General features: G+C 44.2%; 1 long non-coding RNA gene across 1 annotated transcript; it reads left to right on the top strand.

The window, feature by feature from the left end:
- Positions 1–9,759: 9,759 nt before the first annotated feature.
- On the top strand, positions 9,760–10,832 carry LOC145048047 (uncharacterized). The gene is made up of 3 exons (XR_013682699.1): positions 9,760–9,820; positions 10,576–10,643; positions 10,772–10,832. It is a non-coding gene; the product is annotated as an uncharacterized LOC145048047 (long non-coding RNA).
- The last annotated feature ends 3,925 nt before the right edge of the window (positions 10,833–14,757 follow it).

Genomic DNA, 14,757 nt, shown 5'->3' with positions numbered 1-14,757 from the left:
TCTAAAGAATTTAGTTCATAACTAAGGTAAATAATAGCAAACAAATAAGTTCAAGTTGCTTAATCATGTTGACAAAACAAAAGAAATTAGTAGAATGATGAAATTATGCCTTAATTACTCCCGGAATTGAATTCTAGCTTCCTTGGTCGACTTCTAGGGTTCTTCTGGCTTCTTATTCGCAGCTAAGCACTTCTGAAACTTCCCAGAATTTCCCTTTCTCGATTTGTGGAGTTATCTTTAAATATGCGTTCCGACTCGTCGAGTCATATGGTGACTCGTCGAGTCCCTCTCACATTCTCCGTATTGCGATAACTATCTTGACTTCCGAATCATTATCCTTCTGATTCCGCGACCGGACTCGTCGAGTCAAGTCTCGACTCGACGATTAGAAGCCTTTTTTAGGTGTTTTCCTTCTTCATTCCACTCTTGAGCTCCTAACCGCTTCTCTTGCTTCCTTTCGCTTCCGAGCTTCATCTTTGGACTGAAAAACATAATTTAACACTTTTAAGTACCTTTTGTCCATAATATGCAATAATTTAGCTAATATATGAATAAAAAACTATACTTAATACACACTAAATATGCACATGTCAAACCACCATGTGGAGACCAACGTGGGTGCTATGACCTCAACCACGGGGGACTGACGGACAGAGCCCTCCCGGCAAAGACCCGACGGATCGCGATCATCGGGGATTAATACAGGAAGACTACAATCCGAGTTCAGAAAACCGCACGCTACTCCAGACCCTATCATTTTTCGTACCCGTGACTCAGAATTCGACTACTATTCCCGAGACCAACTCTCTTTTTAGGACCTTATCGCCACTCGTGAAGAGGAAAGAGAGTAACAGGGTAGGACACACAGCATTCAAAGAAAGGATGATTGTAGCCAAGCGTTGATTGGCAAAACTACAAAATTACATCAACCTTGCCTCAGGCATCACAAGGGATGGATCATCGTAAGTAGAGTTCATGCCGCTCACTAGACCTGGTAAATTAGCTTCATAAGTATGCGCTGGTGCTACTCTATTGTAAGTAAAATCACGACACTACAAATTAAGTGGTGATACTAATCGAGAAATCTATCTACTATCAAAACCCGCCCATGCACAAATGTGAAGTAGACCTGCATCGAGGTCAAAATTTTCACTGAAACAATGATTACTAAAGTCATATTAACAAGATGGGCTTAGGATGTACCTAACAGACTCGAAGGACTATCTAGCCTTAATTATATAACTAAGCATACATCAATAGGTCGTGATAAGGACCTAGCTTGGGTCAAGTATAAGGTTTCACTTGGATACAGAACTACTAAAATACATGAGTTTATTATACAAAGAATCTCGTTATAAATTGTTTTCAGAACACCCTAAACAACCGAACTTTGCTACAAATCGATATGAGATAAACTTAGTTAGAAAACACGCGACATATAGCCATTCTAAAAATAAAAAAATAAATAAATAAATAAAAACTCATTATCATCTCGCCTTTAAACATTTGTTGAGAAGTTTCTTCTTCATAGACTTATGGGGTGCGATCATACCAGCACTAATGCACCGGATCCCATCAAAATTCCTCAGCCAAGTGTGTTCGGATAAACATAATTCTAAGAGGAGTAAAGCTTAACGTCTGTATGAAACCTACTCCTACCTACTCCCATAACTCCATCTCGGGAGCGTTAGCAGAAACACTAAGAATAGTACAGTAATGTGCAAAAAGTTATATGCATAAATATAAATTGTAAGGATGCACATAAGACAATCATTTCCACTAACGAAGTCATTTTTCGTCATGAAACGGAGCTATGTCTTCACCAAGAGGCAACAAACCAACTAGCAAGGCGCCCACACTGCAGATAGACGCTGCTACTTTTCAGGCTGCAGTCACGGAAGCCATGGCAGCCGTCATGGCGCAATCCAATACTAACAACGTCAGCAGGGGTGGAAGTGGTACTAACAATACAAATTGTGGTAACAATCAGGGACACCAATGGGTACCTACCAACGAAAATACCTCAGGCCACGAACCTACGAACAAGAAGAGAAAGTTTTGGAACATGAAAGAGTGCCACCAATCTCAAGGATACACTAAAAGACAACAACCTAGGGCCACCCCTACCATTACAACAGTAGTCATGACACATGCCTCGACACTAGCCACGGGGTCTGCCACCCAAATGCCTGCCAGACCATATGAGGGATCACTCCCAAAGTGCAACCAATGTGGCTTTCATCACTATGGGGCTTGCCGGGAGATGCACTGTAAAAACTGCAACAGGAAAGGGCATATCGTCCGTTTCTGTAGGGCCCCAGCCCATCACCTCCCTTCAATCATCTGCACCAAGGTAGGCCCAGTATGCTACCTATGCGGTAAAATGGGACACTTCAAGAGAGAATGTCCAACTAAGAAAAATGACGAAGGAATGGGAGGAGTGTGATGAACACACCAACAGGAGCAGCAAGGGAACCATGTTAGGACTTTTGTAATGTTCCCAACGACAAAAGATGTAACAGCCTGATTTCAAGGTATCTTTTATGTTTATGATTTTGGTGTTCTGAGAGGGGACTCGGCGAGTTGGAGCTCAGACTCGCCGAGTAGGATCGCGGATCTGGTCGCGGGATCGCGCCTGGACTTGGAGAGTCCAGGATATGGACTCGGCGAGTCCGTGCTGTGTAATGAAACCCTAATTTCTTGGGTTTGGGACCTATTTAAAGGGCCTTATGGCCGTCATTTGTGCTCACCAGTCCCTTGAGTGAAACCCTAATCGAGTGTGAGCGTTTGGAGCAAAGTAGGAGGCCATTATTGATCTTGGAGGTGTCATTTTTGCAAGGAAAGGGAGAACCAGCTAAGGGAAAGCAAGTGGAGCCATTTTCTGAGAGTTTGGAGTCCAGAGCATCACTATTGTGGTAATAATTTCGAGCTATCCTTTTTCCATGTTGATGTTTATTTTGATTTAGGGTTTGTTGAACCCTCTTGTGGCTAGATCTAGTGCTCCCTTGGTCCCTTAAGTGATTTAAACCATAGATCTAGACCCTTTGAGGTCCAGAGTGTCCCTTTGCCCAAGCTTTTTGGGAATCAATGGAGGTTTTGGATTGGAATCCTTATGCCTTAGGTCAAAATGCTATTTATGATCCATGGGGTGTGTTATGGACACCAAGCTTGGGGCTTTACGTGATGAATCAGTCTAGGAAGGCCAGATCTATAAATTGTGGAAGCAGATCTGACCTTAGAAGCAAGTTGGAGTGGTTGCATGGCATGGACTCGCCGAGTCCAATGAACAGACTCGGCGACTAGTTTGAAGATTGCCTTGAGTTCGCTCAGTGAGTGGTCCAGTCGAGTCATAGGTTGACTCAGTGAGTCAGGGTGAGTTAGAGAGGGTCGACAGGTGAACTGAGTCGGACTGGGACTCGCCGAGTTGTTCTTGAGACTCGGCGAGTTGAGTCGGGGTGGCCCCGCGATTCTTCCAGGTAGAACTCGTCGAGTCAGGGGGAGTACTCGACGTGTAGGAGGGGAATCCTAGAGAGTTGGTGAAAACGTCTAGACTCGCCGAGTCGCCATTGCACACTCGCCGAGTTCGGTCAAAGTTGACCGTTGACCGTTGACCAGAGTTGACCTGTGTTGACTTCTTAGGGATAGTCAACCTTAGAGATATAAAGTGTTAATCAGAGACATGTGATGTTATAGGAGGATTAGAGCTCGGAGGATCGAGCATGAGGGATTACCAGGATTCGTGAGATACCGAGATACGCGAGGTGAGTCTTCTCACTATACTTTACCTTGAATAGGTAACTAGAGTTATGCGATAGAGTATTTGTATGCTATGTATGTGATGTGTTGTACTGCATTATTTCTATGTGATTTATGTTGTGCATGTTTACAGAGTTAGAACCTGAGGGTTCACAGAGTTTGGGTACACGGACCCACAGAGTTATAGCCTCGAGTGGCTAATATGTGTTATAGGTGGTATTTTGGGGAACTCACTAAGCTTTGTGCTTACAGTGTTTGATGTTATTGTTTCAGGTACTAGTGAGGACCGCGGGAAGGCGCCGGCTTGATCCGTACACACACACGGAGTTTATACATTTGTGATCTTGGGATTTTGTATTGACTTGAGTTGGATAATTAATATGGTTGTTTTATGAATATTAATTGAAATATGTTTTACGAAAATTTGAAAATTTTGTTTTGAAATTCACGGTGTTACAATTTGGTATCAGAGCCTTGGTTTGAGGGATTCGGGTACACCTTCGGGAGTATTTAAACTCAAACTGAGGATTTGGAAAAATATTTTCAAAAGAAAACTTAACTTTTCTAAGAGTAAAAGATTTTCTTGAAAAAGAAACAAATTCAAGGAAGAAACGTGTGTACGATCAGTAAGCGCCCGAACGGTGATTTCCCAAAATACCTTTATATTATGTAATATTGATATTGAGATGATATATCTGCATGCTAGAGTAGGTTAGGTATTACTATTAGGACTAGAGTGGCCTGATTTGTGATGCCTTAGTCTAGGGAGAGGTGAGCTGCTATGAGATGCTTGAGAGTGAGTAGGTAGCAGCGAGGGGCTTATGAGAGATCTATTAGAGAGTGGTCTACGCATGATAGAGTACTTGGGATTTGGGATCCGAAGAGGAAGATTTGGGGTGTGTACTGAGACGGTGTGGACAGTAGTATTGGGCCCGTACTACTGAAAGCACCGGGGCGGTGCACGGTCCAAATAAGAATCTTGGAATACCAAGAATCAAGGAGGGATGGATTGTCGAGTGTGAGTATGCTCGAGCGGGTTCTAATTTATCGTATGTTGTATTTCAGAGATTGATCATGGTGAGGACACGTTATATGTCGGAGGGCGTCGGGGCTAGTGATGAGGAGATTCGGCAGATCATCCATGAGGAGGTGGTTGCGGTCATCAGAGCAGAGATACCAGAGATGTTCGGGTCTATTAAGACCGCACTGATTGAGACGTTTGACGAGCATTATGCCGCTCTTTCTGAGGCTGCTGTTGCAGCGGCTACCGCAGCAATTGCTGCTGCGAGACCGCAAGGAGGTGATGCGTTGCAGTTTCGGGACATCAACAACACCAAACCCCCAGAGTTTGATGGGACACAGGATCCGGTGGCAGCTATGAGGTGGATATCTGATATAGAGGGGTGCTTCTTCACTTGCTCATCTCCTGAGCATCTGAAGGTTCGCGCTGAACCAGCTTCGCTTGGGAGCGAAGGACTGGTGGAAATTTGTGACGGCGCATTATACGCCTGCTGAGCTTTCTGCGGTGACCTGGGAGAGGTTCACTACCATGTTCCGAGATGAGTACGTTCCCCAGGTGGAGAGGGAGCATTTAGCACAGGAGTTTCTGACCCTCAAGCAGGGTACTGAGTCAGTTACAGCGATCACGAGGATCTTCCATGAGAGGGCGATGTTCTGCCCTGAGCACGTGTCCACTGAGCAGGCACGTATGAGCCGCTACTTGAGCATTTTGAGACGGGATATTCGGGAGTTCGCCGCGAACTCCTTATACCGGACATTTGCTGAGCTTCAGGCAAATGCCCGGAAGAGGGAGATTGAGCTTCAGACTCAGGCCAGGGAGGAGGCGGAGTCTCAGGGGAGGGATCGGGGACCGGCACAGTCTCAGCCTGCAGCCAAGCGGGCCAAGCCCGCTGATCCCAAACCAGGGAGCCAGAAGGGCCGCACTTGCGGGAAGTGTGGCAAGGGTCATGATGGAGTCTGTTGAGCGGGATCTTGCTACAAATGTGGCAAGGAGGGGCATATGGCCAAGGACTGCCCCAAGGGGTTTACAGTGTGTTTTCACTGCAACCAGACCGGACACCGGAAGGCGGAGTGTCCGCAGTTGCGCGGAGCATCTCAGGGATCTGCTCCTGCCACCATCAGAGCTACAAAGAGTCGGCCTGTGAAGGCCAAGGCGCCGAGAGCTCGAGGGAGAGCCTTTCAGCTGACTGCGGAGGAGGTCTGCGCCGCACCCGATGTTGTGGCTGGTACGTTTCCTTTCATGTATTTATTTTGATGTTGAGATATTATGCTTATATTATGTTATGCGTAGGTACCTTCCTTGTGAACTCTGTGCCTGCTTTAGTGTTATTTGACTCGGGTGCGAGTCGGTCTTTTGTATCTTTGGCCTTTAGTCAGCATATCAGTGTTAGTCGTGAGGCATTGAGTCGGCCTCTGAGGGTTTCCATAGCTTCCGATAGAGTGATTTGTGCCACGGAGGTTCTCTGGGGATGTGTGTTAGAGATTTTTGGGGTTGATTTTCCGATTGATCTGATTCCTATTGCGATGGGTGATGTATGTGTCATTGTGGGCATGGACTGGTTGAGCCGATTCGGCGCGGTTATCGACTGTGAGCGTCAGCTGGTGACCATACGAGACCCTAGTGGGGGAGTTCTTTCAGTGTACGGTGAGGGTACACGTTTAGGATCAGCCTTTTGTTTGGCCGCTAGGGCGAGGCAATGTCTACAGCAGGGCTGTAAGGGTTTTGTGGCATATGTGATGGATACGTGGGTGGCTTCCGAGAGACCGAGTTCAGTGGAGGAGGTTCCGGTGGTGCGTGAGTTTCCAGATGTTTTTCCCGAGGAGTTACTGGGTGTGCCTCCCGTGAGGCAAGTAGAGTTCAGTATTGATTTGGTTCCGGGGGCCGCGCCTATCGCTAAGGTGCCTTATCGTCTTGCACCTCCAAAGATGCAAGAGTTATCCTCGTAGCTTCAGGAGCTGCTGGGGAAGGGGTTTATTCGGCCGAGTAGCTCGCCGTGGGGAGCGCCCATTCTGTTTATAAAGAAGGACGGTTCACATCGAATGTGTATTGATTACCGAGAATTGAACAAGTTGACGGTCAAGAACCGTTACCCGTTGTCGAGGATTGACGATTTATTCGATCAGTTACAGGGAGCATCTTGGTTCTCCAAGATCGATTTGAGGTCGGGCTATCATCAGGTGAGAGTGCGGGATGAGGACATCCAGAAGACAGCGTTCAGAACGCGATATGGGCATTATGAGTTTGTGGTGATGCCTTTTGGGCTCACCAATGCCCCGGCTGTGTTCGTGGGTCTCATGAACAGGGTATGCAGGCCGATGTTGGATCGGTCGGTGATTGTATTTATCGATGATATTTTGGTATATTCGAGATCTAGAGAGCAACATGCGGAGCATTTGAGGGAAGTCCTTGGGGTTTTGAGATCGGAGAAACTTTATGCAAAGTTTTCCAAGTGCGATTTCTGGTTGCAGGAGGTCCAGTTTCTGGGACATCTTGTTAATCAGGAAGGGATATTGGTCGATCCGGCCAAGGTTGAGGTGGTGATGAGTTGGGAGGTGCCGAAGTCACCCTCTGAGATCAGGAGCTTCCTTGGGTTGGCAGGGTATTATCGGAGATTTATCAAGGATTTCTCCAAGATCGCAGTGCCACTCACCCGATTGACCCGAAAGGGTGTCGCATTTTCATGGGGTCCCGAGCAGCAGACCTCCTTTGAGATGCTTCGCCAAAGGTTGTGCGAAGCCCCAGTATTAGCTCTTCCGAAAGGGATGGAAGATTTTGTAGTATTTTGTGATGCATCGCTTTTAGGGCTGGGTGCGGTACTGATGCAGAAAGGGCATGTGATAGCATATGCATCGAGGCAGTTGAAGCCTCATGAGACGAGATATCCCACGCATGATCTGGAGTTGGGGGTAGTAGTGTTCGCCCTCAAGATTTGGCGTCACTACTTGTATGGGGTTCGTTGTACGATATACACGGACCATAAGAGTTTGAAGTACTTGATGGATCAGCCCAACCTAAAGATGCGACAGAGGAGGTGGTTGGATGTGGTCAAGGATTATGATTGTGAGATCCTGTACCACCCGAGCAAGCCTAATGTGGTAGCCGATGCGTTGAGCCGCAGGGCGGAGAGTACTCCACTGCGAGATGTATGTATGAGATTGACCGTGATAGCTCCAGCATTGGATGCCATTCGTGGGGCACAGGTCGAGGCTGTGCAACCGGAGATGCAGAAGAGGGAACGGGTCGTTGGTTTGGTTTCAGAGTTCGTTTCGGATGGTCGAGGGCTTATGACTTTTCAGGGTCGGATTTGGGTACCGTTTGTGGGCGGTACGCGTACTACTTTGATGGAGGAAGCGCATCGATCAAAATTTTCGATCCACCTCGGGGCTACGAAAATGTATTTGGATTTGAGGAAAGAGTATTGGTGGCCCTGTATGAAGAGGGACGTCGCATGGTTTGTCGAGAGGTCTTTGACCTGCCGAAGGGTTAAGGCCGAGCACCAGAGACCGCATGGCAAGTTGCAGCCATTGGAGGTTCCTGAGTGGAAGTGGGAACAGATCACTATGGATTTCATCACCAAATTACCGAGGACTGCCAGAGGAGTTGATGCAATTTGGGTGATTGTGGATAGGTTGACGAAGAGCGCTCACTTCCTTGCCATCAGTGAGAGTTCTTCGGCGGAGAATTTGGCGGAGGTTTATGTGAGAGAAGTGGTATCTCGGCATGGGGTGCCGATCTCGATTGTTTCGGACTGTGATGTGCGTTTCACTTCCAGATTCTGGAAGAAATTTCATGAGGAGTTGGGTACTAGATTGCATTTTAGTACCGCATATCATCCCCAGACAGACGGTCAGAGTGAGCGTACGATTCAAACGCTTGAGGACATGCTTCGAGCATGTGTGTTGGATTTCGGGGGTAGCTGGGATGCGTATTTACCCTTGGCAGAGTTTTCCTACAATAACAACCATCATTCGAGCATTGGTATGCCGCCCTTTGAGCTGTTGTATGGTAGGAGGTGTCGGACCCCCATTTGTTGGGGAGAGGTTGGGCAGAGAGTGATGGGCAGTACAGAGATTGTGATTTAGACGACAGAGCAGATACAGCTGGTCAGACAGAGGTTATTGACCGCCCAGAGCCGACAGAAGAGTTATGCATACAAACGCCGGTCCAAGCTTGAGTTTCAGGTCGGCGACTTCGTTCTCCTGAAGGTTTCTCCTTGGAACGGAGTGATTCGATTCAGGAAGAGGGGCAAGTTGGGGCCCCGGTATATTGGACCATTTCGTGTGATTGCGAGGGTAGGTCGGGTAGCCTATCGTTTGGAGTTGCCAGCAGAGTTGGGGCAGATCCACGACACTTTTCATGTGTCGCAGTTGAGAAAGTGTATAGTTGATAAATCGGCAGTGGTTCCATTAGAGGATATTCAGGTGGATGCAAGCCTGAATTATGCCGAGAGACCAGTGGCCATCAGAGATCGGAAGATCAAGGTTCTGAGGAATAAGGAGGTACCTCTGGTGTTGGTTCAGTGGCAACACCGGAGGGGATCGGAGATGACCTGGGAGCCAGAGCGTGTGATGCAGGAGCAGCATCCGGAGCTATTTCCAGAGCGAGACTTCGAGGGCGAAATCTAGTTCTAGTGGGGGAGAGTTGTAACAGCCGGATTTCTAGGTATCTTTTATGTTTATGATTTTGATGTTCTGAGAGGGGACTCAGCGAGTTGGAGCTCAGACTCGCCGAGTAGGATCGCGGATCTGGTCGCGGGATCGCGCCTGGACTTGGAGAGTCCAGGATATGGACTCGGCGAGTCCGCGCTGTGTAATGAAACCCTAATTTCTTGGGTTTGGGACCTATTTAAAGGGCCTTATGGCCGTCATTTGTGCTCACCAGTCCCTTGAGTGAAACCCTAATCGAGTGTGAGCGTTTGGAGCAAAGTAGGAGGCCATTATTGATCTTGGAGGTGTCATTTTTGCAAGGAAAGGGAGAACCAGCTAAGGGAAAGCAAGTGGAGCCATTTTCTGAGAGTTTGGAGTCCAGAGCATCACTATTGTGGTAATAATTTCGAGCTATCCTTTTTCCATGTTGATGTTTATTTTGATTTAGGGTTTGTTGAACCCTCTTGTGGCTAGATCTAGTGCTCCCTTGGTCCCTTAAGTGATTTAAACCATAGATCTGGACCCTTTGAGGTCCAGAGTGTCCCTTTGCCCAAGCTTTTTGGGAATCAATGGAGGTTTTGGATTGGAATCCTTATGCCTTAGGTCAAATGCTATTTATGAGCCATGGGGTGTGTTATGGACACCAAGCTAGGGGCTTTACGTGATGAATCAGTCTAGGAAGGCCAGATCTATAAATTCTGGAAGCAGATCTGACCTTAGAAGCAAGTTGGAGTGGTTGCATGGCATGGACTCGCCGAGTCCGATGAACAGACTCGGCGAGTAGTTTGAAGATTGCCTTGAGTTCACTCAGTGAGTGGTCCAGTCGAGTCATAGGTTGACTCAGTGAGTCAGGGTGAGTTAGAGAGGGTCGACAGGTGAACTGAGTCGGACTGGGACTCGCCGAGCTGTTCTTGAGACTCGGCGAGTTGAGTCGGGGTGGCCCCGCGATTCTTCCAGGTAGAACTCATCGAGTCAGGGGGAGTACTCGACATGTAGGAGGGGAATCCTAGAGAGTTGGTGAAAACATCTAGACTCGCCGAGTCCGGTCAAAGTTGACCGTTGACCGTTGACCGGAGTTGACCTGTGTTGACTTCTTAGGGATAGTCAACCTTAGAGATATAAAGTGTTAATCAGAGATATATGATGTTATAGGAGGATTAGAGCTCGGAGGATCGAGCACGAGGGATTACCAGGATTCGTGAGATACCGAGATACGCGAGGTGAGTCTTCTCACTATACTTTACCTTGAATAGGTAACCAGAGTTATGTGATAGAGTATTTGTATGCTATGTATGTGATGTGTTGTACTACATTATTTCTATGTGATTTATGTTGTGCATGTTTACAGAGTTAGAACCTGAGGGTTCACAGAGTTTGGGTGCACGGACCCACAGAGTTATAGCCTCGAGTGGCTAATATTTGTTATATGTGGTATTTTGGGGAACTCACTAAGCTTTGTGCTTACAGTGTTTGATGTTATTGTTTCAGGTACTAGTGACGACCGCGGGAAGGCGCCGGCTTGATCCGTACACACACACGGAGTTTATACATTTGTGATCTTGGGATTTTGTATTGACTTGAGTTGGATAATTAATATGGTTGTTTTATGAATATTAATTGAATTATGTTTTACGAAAATTTGAAAATTTTGTTTTGAAATTCACGGTGTTACAAAAGATTTATATTCACACACATTTCACGTAAACTTGTTAACATATATTGTGATACATTCTCTCCCCGTACGTCCGAGTGCGGGATATAATTCCTGGTAGTTATAATCAGAATATCCTGGAGGGAGAACGTGATACTTGTATATAGATCTATATTGGGTTTGACACCCAACACCTTGTTGCTAGCTACAGTGGGACCTGCAGGTCTACAGGTGACAAATGTCATTTCAGTTTCCGCGACGCCTGAGAAACGTCGTGGCAGGTTCACATAGTCATAATATGATTATAGCGACTCACATAGGGATATAACAATCCATAAAGTTTACGGGATTTTATTTATAAAATCTAAATGGGTTTTATGTCGATTTAAAATCACTTTTTATCTCAATGAGTACGGATATTACTGTACACTTTTGGTTTTGGTAGTTATAACTACACATCATTTGAAACCACATTTATACCTTTAAGTATGGTCAATACTTGTTATTTCTCGGTCCACGGATTTAGGACTACATATACATAAAGTATTAACAAACCTGAGAACACACGGAAATTTTATTTAATTCAAACGCGTCCATGTCCATTTAAACACATAACATTTTCTATTAGTAAGAAAGATTACTTATACATTTTGGTCTTCGGTCATAAGACTACATTACACAGATTTTAAAGAAAATATTGGATTTTCTGAATACATATTCTAACGCTTTTACAAGGAAAACGGTTTACTTTTCTAACGAAATCTCTTATGAACTCACCAACCTTTGTGTTGACACTTTTCAAAACTACTTGTATTCTCAGGAATTCAGTGAAAACAGGAAATCAACAACGTTTTGAGGATGGGACGATAAATCATCAAACAGTTCATTTGGTATCATAATGTAATTGATGTGAATCATGTAAACATGTGCTTTGATGTAACGTTTTCAATTATATTTGTGATGGTTGTATTTACTTTGAGCACTATTATACTCATTGTGGTGATACTCTACATGAAGTCCTCCACCCCCGGACGTTTCCGCCATCCTTGGTTTGGGGGTGTGACACATTGAATGTGCTACTGGGAGGGTCATGGCCTTGACATGATCGTTCCATCATGTAAGGGCCTTATCCGTAAAGGTACAAGCTGCAAATTTCCCCTTGCTCTCTTCGGGGCAAGCGCATATTTTGAACGCCGATTCAACTTTCTCAAACCACCGTGTTAGGGTGATAACACCCCCGCTTCCGTTAAAGGGCTTAGGCTTGCAATTGACAAAATCTTTATAGGTGCATTCTTTTGGTTGACCTTGGTTGTCTCCTTGGTTGGAGCTGTTGGATAAGGTGTCTAAGTCCATAACTTATTTGGTATATACTTGACCCGACCGGCATGGTCCATTTGGGTTGCATCTCATCCAAACCATTATGGATAATTTTATGAGAGTTATACACATATGTTTATTAATATATTATGAGTTATAATATATTAATATGAAGTTACGTTATTTAATTAGTTTTAGTCTTAAATTAATTATGAATTAATTTAGAGATTAAAAGGAAGACTAATTAGATCATGGGCTATTTGTTTTATATAGTGTGGGCTAATACTCATTTGTTAATGGGCTAGGCTTATGTGAAAGTCCATGGATGATCCATGGAGCTTTTAACCCATGGATCCTTGGAAAGGAAGAGAAATGGGTTATTAGGGTTTCACCCTAACCATGCACACTATATAAGCATGCTTATGGAGCATGAAATGAAGCCTAAGAGGAAACTAGTGAACTAGTGTGTGTGTGCTTGTGTGTGGCCGATTTTATACAAGTGTGTATACTCTCTCAAAGTTTTCCAAGAGTTTGTGGTGTTTTGTGATTTCATTTGAGGCATTCACACTATTGGTGCTTGGCCCTCAAACTCCTTAGAACCAAACACATCAAAAGGTATGTAATTTCTTCTAACTCTTTTATGTTGAAATGTTCCCCATGCCATGTTAGATAGGTTATAAACCTTGGAAAATTATTATTTTGCATGTATTTAGACAAACATAGATCTAAGGTTTATTAGGGTTGCATGCACACTTAGGAAGTGTTAGATTGCTCAAAACCCAACAGTGGTATCAGAGCCTAGGCTTGCTTGTTTGATACTTGATGCAAAATAGTGAAAAAAAAAGTCGAAATCGTTGCTGTCTGCATGATGGACTCGCCGAGTCCATGGGGAGGACTCGACGAGTCCAAGGGAAACTTCAACCTACTCGGCGAGTAAGTTCATGCACTCGACGAGTAGGATCGAAAGAGTGCAGTTTCTCGACTTTTGCTACTGGAAATGGACTAGAAACATTACCCTAAACTGTTTTGGTGTTATAAAACTTATTTTAGTTGGTGTAATGGTTGTTCTAATCCATTTTCAATAGCATATATCAAAATTCCATGATTTTATGTGTTCATATAATTCATGAATTTTTGATGATCATGTTCATGTTCTTATGAATTTAGAAAATGATAGGAATTATTTGCTGAATTGTTTAGGATTAATTCTTGATCATTTATGTGTTTTAATGGAGTCCATAATTTGTCCTCAAGTTACGGATTTCCAAAGGTCACCTTTATTTAACACACACTTAAAACACATAAGTTACATGAAAATGAAGAGTCTTCATTTTTATGAGTCTTTAATTCATAAGTTATGAAATGAAGAGTTTTGCAAAGTTACAAAACTTGCCCTCAAGTTTTGGAATTTGTAAAGTTTCACACACTTTAATAAACTTTAATTCCAACCCTTAGATTTTTAATAGTTAAAATTCAACCCTTATACTATTTATAACATTAATGGTTAATTATTATATATATGTATAAGAATAAGTCGTTTTACCGTTAGTAGGCCTCATTCACGAAGCCGGTCTATAAGGTGGGTATAAGGTCGTTGCCTATAAAATGGAGACTTAATGGGTGTCCACTCTCACCCACCGCTTGCTTGATCGGTGGAGGGTCGTTAGCCGAACGGGTAGAACAATGACTATAAATCCTCATTAAAAGTATGATGATTATTATAAAGTAACTAAACTCTTTTAATTCCCAATCTTAGTTATTTTAGGAAAAATGTGAACATGGTGCTAGTCCATGGAATTCACACTTTGTACCTTACCAAGTAGTTGGTGGAGCGTGTGTGGTTAACCGGCACACTAACTAGGACTAGTAAGGACCACGAAGGGTGACTTAATGTTTGTCATAGATCAATGGAGCGTGTGTGGTTAACCGGCACATTGGTTAGGTGATAATATTAAGGGTACCAAGTGAATTAGCATGGTTATTCACACCTTGTTTTGTGATCCTCGGCATCCCAGTCACAAAACTTGAAGGGCACAATCGAGATTGAAACATGCCATTGAAAAGTTCAATGAATCTTAAAAGAATCTAGGAATTTCAAATCCAATTAAACCTAATAAATCATTTCATTTTCATGGTGGAAATTGGTGAATCGTCATTCACCTACCTTTCAAATATATTATTACTTAGATTACGGCATCCCTCTTCTAAGTATAATATATTGTGATTGGGTCCTAGCCTTAATATTACATTTGGGTGTCTTATTAAGGATTCTATATATCTAATCAAAACTTACTCTCTTCTTTCAGATGTCTTCCAACACTAATGCTTCAGGCTATAACCCAACTGGTTCTTTCTCTCTCATGAAT

Source organism: Lactuca saligna, chromosome 5 (genome assembly GCF_052625555.1).
Source record: "Lactuca saligna cultivar CGN05327 chromosome 5, ASM5262555v1, whole genome shotgun sequence".
Taxonomy (NCBI): Eukaryota; Viridiplantae; Streptophyta; class Magnoliopsida; order Asterales; family Asteraceae; genus Lactuca; species Lactuca saligna.
This window is presented reverse-complemented; position numbering and strand designations above follow the sequence as displayed.